This window comes from Gallus gallus, chromosome 1 (assembly GCF_016699485.2).
Source record: "Gallus gallus isolate bGalGal1 chromosome 1, bGalGal1.mat.broiler.GRCg7b, whole genome shotgun sequence".
NCBI classification, from domain to species: Eukaryota; Metazoa; Chordata; class Aves; order Galliformes; family Phasianidae; genus Gallus; species Gallus gallus.
The window spans coordinates 96891118-96905586 of record NC_052532.1 but is presented as its reverse complement, the minus strand read 5'-3'; the positions used below and the strand labels follow the sequence as shown (position 1 = coordinate 96905586).

The window sequence follows — 14469 nt, the reverse complement described above, 5'->3', positions numbered from 1 at the left end:
TTTTGGATTTTTAGTGCTGTCAATGTATTATTTTCCAACACAACACATTTGCAAGATTCATTATGTTTCAGAGTTCGTGTAAGAAAATGCATACACAAAGGAATTTTGTACTTTTCTTGTTCAGAAATGAATATTAAATATGATGTGTTTGATTCCTAGCCTTCTATAGATAAGAGACTTAAAATATTTCCTCTACTGGAATTATCATGATCTGTGGAATTAGCTGACAAAGTAAATTATATGGAAAACATACAGGAAAAAATTTATACTGATTCATAATCAGTATGTTTTTTCTCGCTTGTTTTGTGTGAAAAAAGGTACTTCCCATGCCATGTGTTTAAGAAATCTAGGCAGATATACAAGGAAAAAATGAATGGGAACTCTGTGATTTCTGGGACCGAAATCTCAATTCTGACATGCTAGAAGAATAAAAAAAAATAAAAATCAAGTGCTTCAGTTGATAACTGGGCTCAGCACTACCATCCCAAATGGGGAAGATAAGACTGCTAATGCTTAGCTAATACAGATTCACAAATTCAAATAAAATGAAACCCACAGTAAATTACCAGACCATTTATTTCCCACAAAATGAAAATGTGCTTTACGGAAGAAAGTGTGTGTAATTTGGTTGTATCAAAAAGGAGGAGAGGAGAGGAGAGGAGAGGAGAGGAGAGGAGAGGAGAGGAGAGGAGAGGAGAGGAGAGGAGAGGAGAGGAGAGGAGAGGAGAGGAGAGGAGAGGAGAGGAGAGGAGAGGAGAGGAGAGGAGAGGAGAGGAGAGGAGAGGAGAGGAATAAGGAACATATGGATGATTAATTCCAGGCACAGAATCCAGCTAGCAGGCTCATTTTCCTGCATGGCTTGCATAGGCTTGTGTAGATAATTCAGATATCATAATGCCAAGTCACATAATAAATAAAAAAACAATTATACTCATCACCTCATATTTTGGCCAATGTAACATTTGGCTTCATTCCAGTTTATGGGATTATTTTCATGTAAAACAAGCCAGAAAGTTTAGCAAAGAAGAAATTGTTCCTAGGAATAGGAGATGTGCAGAGTCCCAGATACGTACCAAGCCCTTGAAAGGTATAATGATATAAGAAGTTACCCTCGATGTGATTTGGAGATAAAAAATTGTAGATCTTGCCATATGATTAGCAGTGCCATACAGAAAGAAGAGAGTTTCTCTCATGTAAACCTACAGATCCCAGCACATAATTTTGTCAAATGCCTCCATAACAAGTAAAGAATACTTCACAGCTGATGTCTAGAAAAATAAAGGAAATACAGGAAACAGAGCTGTTTATCCCGTTACCTTAAAATACCATTAGCATTAACCTTGACCCACAAAGATTTCAGAAGAAGACAACTTGTACTCAACCTACTACCTGGAGGAATTTGTAACCGCAAATCAGGCAGGAAGACTCTCTTCCTCAACAAAAATCTTCTTGACAACAGTGTCCAGAGGTCACTGTGTACCAGTGACCAATCTGGGCTCTTTGAAATCCTGAAGCATCCTGGTGAAGCTGTTTACCTGCACTCTAAATCATGAATATTTGGGGGAAGAATAAATAGACAATGCAAGAATGACTGCTAGTATACTGATAACACTATTTTCAGGGTAGGATTCAAGTCTCTGGTCCATCAAAGATACTTAAGGATATTATAGGAAGCACAAATATTTCAGCAAGAAAGAACACAGAAGTCCTTAATCAGAATACACTGTAATCAGAATACTCAGAGATCAGCAAACTCCATCAGGTTTGGCAAATGTGCTCAAGATCCCACAATATTGTTTTATAGATGAGTTCTATAATCATTCAGCTATCTGATAAAAAGAAGAGACTATAGCCTCTCCAGATGTGACTTCTGTAGACCTGAAAGTGGTTTGACACAACTTTCTGGATCAACTCCTCAAGTGACCTAGAAAAAGAAATATCTACATTTCCAACTCTTGAATTAGTAAAGGATCAATACTACACACTGCTTTCCTTTGTATTTGGAAGAGGATGTCACTATGTTCTTGCAATTCCGAACGTCTGTTTCTAAATCCTGTACTTCAAGGTCATGTTATTTTTATTTTTGCCAATATAAATTAACTTTCTGAGATCCAGTGGAGTGTAAATAAAGAAGCTGCTTCTTCTCAGATGCAAACTCTCATATCATTTTTATGTTTTTATCACTCTCTATATAGAAACTTGCAACAAACCAAACATTTAAATTCGGGAAGGATTTTGTACCATTAACTTTTCCCATGTTATATAAGCTGTAAAAAGAATTCAATGCATTCTAGGAAGTCTGTAAGCAGGAGAAAGCAGCCTGATGCCTAAAGCTAGGAATCTACTAATTAAGATATGCAATAAAAATGTTAATCGAGTAAATTTAGGGTGGGTGGGGGAAAGAGATTACATAATGCTCTTGGCACCATATTATGTCTCAGTGCTCTCACAGAGGAAAATGATGAGTAGGTAAACAAAAGAGAAAAAAAAATAAAAAAAAATCAGATCCTTTGATTATGGGCCAAAGAAGAAACTGTTCCAAATAGCTTCTCTAACCAACATTAGTGGTTCAAGCAGAAACCATTTGGCTCCAAGAACTCTCTGAAAAGTACCAGATGGGGGGCAGCTCACAGAAACTATCTTGACAATTTCAAAGCCACCTGAGAAGCTAGAGTATTTAAGGGAATTCTTATTAAGTGTGGACGTGGCAATGTGTTTTCTTATTCTACTTCTTTTTAGTTATATTTTACCATTGCAAAACAGTAAATAAACAGGCTATTAGGTTCTGTGTACTGTATTGTTTCAGTGCTAATCAGCAAATAAGTAACTCATCTATGTCATGTCAGGGCTTTGGAATTACACTTATTTCCCAGAAAAAAGTTGTGTTGTTTGTGACAACACAGAACTCAGAACTTATCAGGCTCTGTCTTGACTTGCTTTGGCCTAGATGAAGCCATATTCAGGCTTGTTTAATTGTAACAGCAATTATCCAATAACCAGGTGACTACTATCAACTTGGGTTTTGCTTATGAGCAACTTTTTGGGCTTATAGCAAACAGCTGTGGAGCAGAGAATGGGCCATATATGGCCCTAGGATAAAATGCAGACTAGAAGAGTACAGTCACAGGGTGATATTAGGGATGTTTCAATTATAGGCACTGGATGATCTCAAAGTCCTTAGGGCTATAAAGAACTTAACAATGATCTGTTAGTGATCATTAAGGAATGCAACATTGGGAGGAGGGTAAAGATGGTCTTAAGGCCAGCAAGACAACATTAAATTAGTATGTAACATAAGTAAATGTGCAGTATATTCAGAGGTAATATGGAGATGTGAGGCAATAAAGAAAAACAAAGGTATAGAGCATATTATAAAAACATGAAATACCTTCAGGCAGACCCAGATAAGAGGAGGAAGGAACCTTGAGTACAGCAGTCCTCCCAAAAGAATTATGATGCTTATGACTGGCCATCATCTTTTCCCCTTCCCAAACCAAAGTTATCAAACTTAGGACCCAGAAATGCAAAATGACATTAAAATCAGAGAAACATGGACATACTATACCGTTTCTGTAAACTAATCTTAATTGTACATTTGAATCATAAGTGTTAAGATAATTGTAACTGGACTATTAGTTATTCTCTGATTAATCTGTTAAGGGATATTAGAATAACAATTCCTTAAGACATACTTATTCTCCTTGTTGCAAGCTTTTGAGACTAGCAAGTAGGTTGGTATAAAAGTGGCTAATTTTGTAACTGAGATTAAACAAATTGGTATGTTGTGCACAGTATTCCGGTGCCTTACTTTGGGGTTTCAAAAAGCTAAGAGGATACACCTCCACCAGTAGTTGGGCAATCCATACAGAGAAAACACGTTCCAAATTAGCCAAGAATCCCGATGTTTGGAAGTAGGATGATATAGAAAATGAAAATTAAGGATTGTATCAGCTTCACAACAAATGTGAAATTGCTACCATTGGCACCTGCAGCTTGACGCATGACACTAGACAAAATACTGCTTAGAACTGCCAGTCACCAGTTCATAAACCTCAACTACAGTTTGGGATGCACACTTCTAGGCAGCATACTAGGACTTTTAGGACAGCTGGGCTCTTTACTCAGGCAGATGATAGGATTTTTCTGTGTTTTTCCCCTTAATGCCTTTTATAACATGAAGAAGATTGGTGCTGAACAACCAAAGAAATGATCGTCATTCTAGTTTTCCAATAGCACTAACATTAAAAGTACTTACCAAATTGCATAAACATACACTTCAAAACACTATTAATCACAGCAATAGGCTAATTTCTGGCCACAGTGACTGACTTACTGACACTGATTTTCATAAAAATTTTCTTGGTTCATTACCAACATTCTAGTTTTAAAATCCACAATATATATTTCTTTCCTTATGTTTATATCAAATTACTTTGTCCAATACAATAAATACTAAGAATTCAGCTTCAAAAATGTTATCTATGTCAGTTAACTCTGTAAATAATTCTGTATTTATTAAATACCTGGCCAAAGGTGCCTGCTGTGTAACAATTTCAGAGGAAGTGCCTTTATAAAATGTCTTAATACATCTCTCAATTCTATTACTTACTTTCCACTTACTTTGCAATGCATAATTTTGATTGCAATGGGTAATGCTACTTTAGCTAATAAGCATAATTAGTAGTATGTGTCTTCTTGCCTGGAATATCTCCAACAACAGATGCACTTAAACTGCATGAAGAAATCCTGTGTGGGACCTAGACTTTTCATTATAATGTGGAAAATGAATAGATGTGAAAATATTCATTTTGGTAAGGTATGACAATACATATAAAAATAATGAAGAAAGTATGATATGAATTAAACATAGATGCATTATACCTATGTGAATATCAATCCTCACATCTTTAAAAAGTAGATTTTAAAGAAAAATATTCTGAGATAATCTTTTTTACATGTTCCATATAATGTAAAAAAGCAAGATACTATGTTTTTTTTAGTCAGTCAGTTGCATATACTTCTCTTCTGCTAACAACAACAGACAACAAACCACCAACGTGTTACAAAAGTTACGTATGACATTAGGATAAATGATAGTAATATTTTTTTCCTAGATACCAAAATTATTTGTGAAATGTCAATAATTACACCTAAGCTAGCTTAGGAACAGAGAAGTTATCAGAATGATGTAAGTACAGACGGGTGTGAGATCTATTAATGCCTGCTCACATTGTTATTTACGTAAATCACTGTGGTGTGCAAGAGCAGTTCATAAAGTACATTTAAGTCAGTGTACAAACTGAGTTTTGGTTTTGATATCTTGGCTTTGTTTTCAATGGCAATATACAACATTTTTTTTTTCCTTATATACAACTGGTGTTTTTCAGGCAGTCTTCAAACAGACATGATTTTCAGCATGATACAGGTATTTTCAAAGTTGAAATACTACCTCAATAGCATACAGGTTGGGAACAAATCATGTACATCAAGGAGAAGTCTGGAGATTTAGGCTATAAATACCCAGGAAACAATGACAAACCTCTAACCCTTAACTGTGTGGCACTACAGCCCCATACAATAATTTACTGTATCAATAAAACTGAATGGAACATCAGCAAAAATGCCTGGAAGAAGGACAATATTCTCTTCTCAAGAATATCAGTGACAAAGGGAAAGGTTAAAACTGCAGTCTTTTCCCTTTGCACTCCGTAGTTTTAAAGAAAAACTGAAATTTACCCGACTTGATAGTCAGTGATGTATATAATTAAATAGAAAGGCTATGGAGGATGTGATTTTATAGTTACCATAGCAACCAGCACCCACATGGTCCATATTCCTGTGTTCTTCCACCATCAAAATAAATAAATAAATAAATACATCCATACCCCTGTCTATAACCCACATGAAAACAAATAGGTTTTCACTGCTTAAACTGCCATTGTTCCTCACAGACAACTATTACTGTGAGGAGTCAGGCTGCTGGGATAATCCTATCCTGGAAATATCCTAGTGGTTTCACCAAATAACAATTTGTATCCTCCATGATTTGATTTGTGGTATTGTAGTGGAAATCTTGGGCACAGGTATGTATGGCAATATACAGCAAAAATTCTACATGTGATGAGAGGAAAGGGAGACCTTAAATGATTGTTGCATTTCCTATTCAAAGTGTTTCCTATTCAAAGGTGCTTATACTTAGAAAAGTCTTAGTTTTTTTACCAATCACTCAACTGCTCTCATCCATTCTCTCTAAGAACAACAAACTTTTATTTATAGTGAGTATAGGTTGAAATTTTTGACCCAGTCTCACCTTGCAGTTGTAGCCTCAAGTGAAGATAAACTAAAGCAGAAGTGCTGAATATATTATCACCCGAGAGAATTTTCTTGTGTTCATGTTATTAAGAAATTCTCCTCACTTGCATCATGTTGCATATTGAAAAATTTAGAGAAAGGGACAACAGATGTGTGAGTGTGCTTTTGAAGTTATTATCTCTTGTCAGAACCCCTACTACCTTCTGGATACTAGTGAAGTTATTTGCTCTGAGTTTAGAAGGTCCCTAATTTAAAATCCTTGTCATGTAAGTTTTTCTATGGATGTAATACCTTTCAACTGTGAATGCAAAATTTCAGCCCAAAATAAATTACCATTTTACTAAGTTTGTCATCTATTCCCTCAGAAGGTGTTTGAGTTCCCTCAACAGGTGTTATCCATTATTTTAAATGCAGTCTTTGACACTCCACATGCTTTCTTCTATCATATCCACACTTACAAAGGCAGAATTAACATTGACATTAATATTAAAAAGGAAGGAAGTTGTTATTCTTGGTTTTGTACTGAAGTCTCTGGGTTTCATTCCAGGCAAATTTGAAAGCAATTTCTTAGAACCCCTCTCTATGTCTTTATTATTATTCTTTTTTAATAAACATTTAATTCTGTAATATAAGTAGTGGAATAATAAAATGAAACTAATAATGTACAACACCTATTTATCACACACTGATTTTAGGTCTGCTAATAACTGAATGCACAATACATTCAAATGTAATATATTTATTCATTAACTAAGTATTTTTTTTTTATTGGAATTATGTCTTTTTCACATTCCTTAACTCTTTTCCCAATGGGTCTTCCAATTCTTACTTCTAGACATCTTAACTGTAAATCATATTCATTTTCATCCTGTGATCAGAATATAAATACCTTCTTCTTTCAGACAGACTTGCAAGAAACAGTCCTTTCTCACTCAGTCAAGCTTCTAATTCTGGTGGTTCATCCCTTTAGAGTAACAATGTAAGAAGTCCACTTTTAGAAGCAGGACTTGGGAGAGGCAGTATGATGCAAGTTTCTCAGCAAGCCTTCCTGTACTTCAAATCTTCACTGTATCTGTCAGCCCATTTACAGAAGACAGATGTTCATCTTTCCACTTTGTTAACTACCTTGTCAAAACACATCACTATTTAGGTATTACCTCTTGGAGTTGTTGTTTACACAATACATTTTGCATTTCCACCTGTGTTTGAATAGGATTGGAGAAGTACAAAGCTGCTCTTAATTATTACATTTAATACTCTATAGCAGAGAAAATATTTTACATCTGTTCTGTTCTCACTGCAGGTAACAAGTTTGCAGACCTGCAAAACAGATCATTTGCTCTCCACAGAATTAATTTGTGCAATGTTTACGCCACATTTTTGCCTTGGTAGTCAACTTCAGATGGGTTTGCAGTAAGAGATGTGGCAAGACCATCTACTATTTACATCCATGGAAACTACAACAGCTACAAAGAGCACAATAACACTATGTGATGGAGCAAATTCTCAGCTACAATACACTATTTTTCAGCACAGACACCACCATTAGATGTGCACTTTCACCAGCAACGAACGAGAGCATGCACACTGGTGCTAGTCAAAATCTGCATGGCCATCTGGAAAGTGACTTGTATTTCATGTTGCTGTCACCACTGCTGAAATGCACCATCCAACACTTCACTGTGCTTATATTCACTGTCTGGTCCCCAGAAATGTTCAGCAAGCATCGGTGAATATCACTGGGTGCCACTTTTTTCCAAATGGAGGAATTCAATGACACCTTTGCTTCATAGACACTCCCACATCAGACTCCATTTTATCAGACTGTCACTCTGCTGCCATCTATCGCATAGCAACACAACGTAATGAGATACTGATCGGAAGGTTCAACCTCTATTGCTATACCGCCAGCAACTGCCTCTGATGTCATGGGTTAATATAATAAAATAGGAGGCACTATTTTCAGAGCAGCCCTTTTAGTTCAACTGTGCATCTTTTTGTCCTTACTCAAGAGTGACCAGCGAGGACAGACATGTTGTATTATGTGTAGGCTCGTTAATGAATTTTAGTGAGACTACTAAACATCTTCACATGATTTGAAAACATCATCAGATACGAAAATCTCATGTCATGAGCAGTATGTGGCATTCCATCCAAAGAGCTAGCAGAGAGGAACAAGAAGTGTATAAACACTTCCAGGCAGGTTGTTGACTACTGGTAATGCTAAGCTATTACATTCAGCACTACCATTGACGTTACTGATCAGCATGACACAAGTTTATAACCCATGCATTGGCATCAGATACCAATTTACTAATCTTAGTCCAAAAACTTTACATTGTTCACAGGTTTTGTTGGAGTTATAAGGAGGTTTGAAATCTTTAATCTCATGACAGTGTACCAATGTATTCATGACAGTGTGCCAAATAAAAATTCAAAAATGAGCAATTTACAAGGTTAATAAACAAAGATAGATTTTCTGATATGGTCTATTATTTATCTTGAGTAAACAACCTCATATGTTTGACAATATGTTCAGCATTGTGGAAAGAGAGAAGAGTGAGACATACAGCTTTCTTCTGATTTATGCTGCTAAGATTGAAAGTTGAATAGGAACTATGTTAGCAGAGCTGAAGATGCTTTGCCTTCAGTAGATCAAACCCTGCCCTTTTTCTAGCTAACACCAAATAAAACTGCAGAAATTAGGCTATTCACTGAATGGAATCATAAAACACTGGCACAGTCTACAGGAAGCTGACGAAAGTCAGAGTTTCTGAAGCACATGACACTCTTTAAAATATTACTTCTGTAAGCCTGTGCGCTGTCAGAGTGTAGCTGAAATAAGAGATGGGAAGCTGGGAGGGCTGATGTTCACAGACCATCAGTCCAAAGTTATTTAGCACAATTGTTTCTGTAATTGCAACTCACTGGGAATGCTCAGTGTTCAATGGTCCTTGAAAATCAGACTTCCAATTGGCTGATGATGGGTTTTGTTAGATGCACACACTGAGCTATGAAATTCAGCTGTACATGTCGACTGCAGAATCCTCAAAAGTACCACAGGTTTGGGGATGAAGAGGATCTTAATGCAATTTAAGCTATTTTTCTTCACACAAACATCTCTTTTGCTAAATTAATAACACATACAATAATCAAAGATGTTGAAAGCAAATAGCTGTTTTTAAACAAAGTGAAAAAAAGTGAAAAAATTACAGCGGGAATAGGAAATATGTTTTCCTAGAAAAGTCTTAAGGAACTTAAAAATTAACCATGTTCATGTTACTAGATTTGATAAAATACCCCTAATTGAGATATCACAAATGTTACAAAATTCAGTTCATAAAAAAAAACTTCCAATCACTGGCCCCCTCCCATATTTTTTAGCAGTATATATATGAAACAGCCCTCAAATCTTTATTAAAATAAACAAGTTACCTTCAGACTTTATCAATAAAAGTGTGATAACCTCACAGCTGGGGTAGCAAAGTAACTATAGAGCATTTTCTCCTACCAGGGACATCAGATGACAGGAGTACACTCCTGCTGTAAATTGAAAGCAGGAAGAGGGAGGCAGTGGCTTGGGACTGCACATGCTGCTGTCCGGGATCATAGGTTGTCTCCACACCCAGTGAATGGAGAAAGCTCAGCAGAAGGACTAAGGTGAAAAGAAGTGGACTGGTGTGAAGCTCTTCTCAGTTCTTCTGTGTCCTGCAATATCTTCTAAAGCCATTCTTGAGCATACAATAATGGCAGATTGACAATTAAAAGTGATTTTACAGAGGTTTCCATTGTGCAGCAGTGTGAAGAACTGCAGTCAATAACTCTGCTGTATCAGGATATATTGTGCTGGGTAAAATCAGGTCCCCTGGGGGAACAGAATTCTGTGTTCAAACACTAACTCTTCCTTTATAGATGAGACTGTTCTTTCCTGGCAAAGAAAATTATGGTCTATGTGTAGGAGCTATATGAAAGAAGGAGCTGTAAATCTAAGGGCAGGGACTGTGGAGCTTTCTCTTTCTGGCCAGCAGCATGTTAGAGGTGGCCTAAATCTCTGTGAGTTCACAGCCCAAACTACAACTTCTGACCATTTGACATGATGATAATGCTCTGGACAATCAGCTCTGCAGGGTGAGAATGCTAGCTCAGTCTCCTTGTCAACGGAAGCACTACCAGCTAAACTGAGTTGCATCTTCAGTCCCATCAGAGGCAGAGCCACTGTCTGCAAGCATTCTCAGGAGTGAGAGGTGAGCCCAATACCTGCTCAGGAGGGAAAGCAGGGAAACCTGTGAATAAAGGTACCAAAATCTCCTAACAGAAGAGATGCAAATAAGTTGTGAAATATGCTTAGAGTGGATAATGCACCTACAGCCTTAACTCTTTCACATCATTCGTACGTGTTAGAGATGCACCAGAGGAACAGGCTGATGAAAGTTGTCAGGCTCACATGCACTCCCTAAACGGCATCTCCTATCGACACCATGGGGGGACAGGATGTTGTGGCAGATACATTGCTTGTGCAATCCAAGGCATTTGTTCTTATACCACCAGTTTAATGCTTGAACAGTAGTAGAAAGTCATAGTAAACAGACCAGTAAATCAAACACATTACTGACTGGTATGTGAAGTTTAACCAAGACAACTTTGCAAAGAAATAAACTATGAAATCAGTGCTGCATCTTTCAGCATCTCCTACACACTGCCTAGGTAATCTGCATTTTTAAACAAAGCTTCCTTGTGCTTATGCCTGAAAGTGCATACCAAGGGAAACTGAAGCCAGATGGCTAGATGTCAAAATGATTAAAAAATTCTTTTAAAAAGGTAGGCTTCCAATAATTAATAGTCCAGATCTTCATATAATGTAAATCACTGAACTGAATTGCACATTTGTGGGTGCCCAACCCCTACTTTCAAAAACATTTAGTGCAGATTTCGTAGACAGCTAATTCTCAGGGAAAAAGAAAAGAAAAGAAAACAACCAACAAAATTAATTTGCTGAAAGCCTTTAAAGATACAACATATTCTAAAACGTATTCTAAAGCACTTTAAAATGTAACTATGTGCTAATTAAAACTTCATACTTTTAAATAATAAAGCAGGGAAGAGCTACAACTCCAGCCAGAATGAACATGCTGCTACAGTGTACAGTTGAGGCAGAGTTTTCAAGGCACAAATGACCACGAGGCACCTCCTATTGAGAACTGGTGATGACAGGTCAGGTCATACGATTCTGCACTCTCTCAGCATTCTAACATAAAGATGTCAAAAAGCTTCTGAAGAAAAAATGACTGTCACTTTGCTGATCAAAGAAAATTTTGCAGTTTAAGTTTCAGCATGATTCTTAGCACTTGTAGAGTGGTTATAAATATTCTTCTTCTTCCCACCTGGTGGACTCTTGTATTACAACATGCATGGCAGTAATGAAGACAGATTAATGCTATTTATTTTCTGATGCTGACAAGAGTAGCCTGTCTTTGTTTCTGTATTTTATCATTGAAGTCTTGTTTTTCAGCCTCAAATAGCTCCAAGGCAAAACATCATCATAATTAAGTACAAAAAAAAAAAAAAAAAAAAAAAAAAAAAAAAGTTTAAACTTCTCTAAATCAATAAAAGTCAGCAATTTTTATTTGGTACTTACAATCTAGACTTAACTAAATCCTGAGCTAGGAAACAATAGAGGATGAAGGGTTTGTTTATTTATTAAGATTTCTCCTCTTCAGAATTAGTGTTCAGGGATCCCTGTTTCTCATGTATCGAACACTAGGAAAAAAAAACAAACACCACCACCACCAAAAAAAAAAAGAAACAGCAAAGCAACACTGACAAAGCTGGATTGGTAGTGAGGTAGTGTAGCACGGAGAGGCTGCCAAATCTGCATCTTTCTAGTTTATTGCAAAAGAGGAGAGGAGAGGACAGAAGAGGAAGAGGAAGAGGAAGAGGAGAGGAGAGGAGAGGAGAGGAGAGGAGAGGAGAGGAGAGGAGAGGAGAGGAGAGGAGAGGAGAGGAGAGGAGAGGAGAGGAGAGGAGAGGAGAGGAGAGGAGAGGAGAGGAGAGGAGAGGAGAGGAGAGGAGAGAGAAATACAATTGAGTCTTTATAGCTTATGTGCAACTTGAGATTTCCTGTCTGCCACTAGTGGTACAACTCTTACTGAAACAAACAAAACACCTCCTAATAAAAATAGTTATACTTTTAAGCACAGAGTTAATTACAACATCAATAGATTTTCACACATGAAAATAAATGGAAATAAATTTACTCTGATGCTCATATGTGTGAGACCTAGAGCATAAGTATGAAATGCTTGACTTCTATTTTTTCATTATTAAGAATTAATTAAAGCTATCAAGCTCATCTGTTTGACTGAAATCAGCCTTCTTTGCTTGGTTAAGTATAGGCAGTACTTGCAGTAGCAAGCAAAGTCTATTTTTAAAATGCTTATTATTTCAAAGTGTCACTGCCAACTTGATTAGCACCAAATCCAAATGAGCTTTTAACTTGCCTCCTTCACTCTGCTGCTGTTCTAACTGCTACAACCTTGCCAGCAACATCAGCTATAAAAACTGCCCTTTGAAGCCATACCACAGCAAAAGGCCTCTTGAAGTCCAAGGAGATTACGTCTACTGTGGTGCTCCTGTCAGCTGTCAGCATCACTTCCTCAGAGAAGTCCATGTGATGTGCTCAGCCTGACCTCTGCTTTAGCTAGCATGGACCTGTCTAAGGCTGCTCCTGTCATGTGATCCCCACAGGGGTTCTGACACTTGTCCTTCTCCTTCGTCTAGCAATAATGCAGGGAGAAGTGGGTGCCATGCTCCCAGCCTCCCTCTGTGCATCACGGTGAGTATGTACATCCTCTCCAACCAAAGCAGCTTCACCATTATCCCTCATCACTGGCTGCAGTGGGGCCATGAAGATACGTGCTGAGGGGATAAACCTCAACTACAGGGCTCCCCCAACAGGAAATTGTAAAAGTGTTTTATTTCAAATGTGTATTCACTATTAACTTCATTTTCTTTTACTAGATCAAGTGTGTTTATTATGTGGAGAGCTGGTAGTGATGTTTTTAATTAAGGTTTTCTAATAACCTCCTTCGTAGCTTTCAGTATGGTTTATAACCCCGGGAATGTTAATCATTTTAGGTTAAATTTTTCATGCTTGGCTTCTGTCTCAAGTAGAACAGAAACGGATCATCAGCTGCACCTCTTCTGCTTCTTATTTTTCTTTTCCAAAATATTCTCTTGCTAGGAGTAAAACAGGCTGGGAGCCAGGCGATCATAAATTGCACTTTCATCGTTTCTACTGCATAATGCTAATAATTCTGTGCAATTGTGTCTGTAATCAAGCAAGGTGTTATGCATCTTTTGCATAGAAAGCAGAAAACTGTCAATCCATCAGCTTAATCAGTGAAGTAATGGAGGTTTTCAAAGGTAGTACAAGGTCACTGGTGCGAACAAGGTTTAAAACATTGTATGAAATAAATATGGTGATGTCCACCATACACAATGCTTCTAGACTGCTTGCTTTTGCAAAAATATTAGTCAAAGGAAGATAAGAAATGAAAATAGCCTGTAGTCATCGTATACGTACATTCTGATTGTAGAGGATGCCATGCATACCATATAATGCATCAGAGACACTCTCATTTGAACTGGGACTTCTGGACTTCTCCAGCGCTCAAGGATAGCTGGCTCACAGCCTAGAAGCAAGTTTGCCAGATCCACATGGGAGTCTTCTACACATCATATCTAAAGTTTGAAAAGAAATGTTACTGTGGTTACTTAAAAATTAAATAGAATGTCATTTTAATTTCCAGTCTATGGAACATTCTATCAGTATATACTAAGCTGGGGTCTTAGTGCCCATACTCTTTCTCCTTTCCTTCCTCTTATTTCCCTCTTCTCTCCTCTTTCTTTTTCCTTTCCTTCCTTCACAATGTTAAAATTATGTGTGAAATGCAGATGCAGGATTTCAGAGAAGTGCTCACTCCTGTTTCTTCTGCACTCTGTGACTCCTTTGGGAAGAATTCTGCTCTCCACATGCTCCAGAACTTTGAAGATGATTAGCTGCAGTGTTGTGCAGACACAACAGACACAACTTCAGGGCTGCTTAGCATTGGAAATTCATGTGTAAGCTCCAGGGAAAACTGTTCAGCTCTCGGGACT

The 14469-nt window shown here is 37.3% G+C and overlaps 1 long non-coding RNA gene across 1 annotated transcript in view; it reads right to left on the bottom strand.

Annotated features, from left to right (window-relative positions):
• Nucleotides 1–14469, bottom strand: part of LOC121108371 — a 109482-nt gene that overhangs the window by 64823 nt on the left and 30190 nt on the right. The window contains exon 5 of the long non-coding RNA XR_005842851.2: nucleotides 13895–14052. This is a non-coding gene — a long non-coding RNA (uncharacterized LOC121108371). The remainder of the gene's footprint in view (nucleotides 1–13894; nucleotides 14053–14469) is intronic.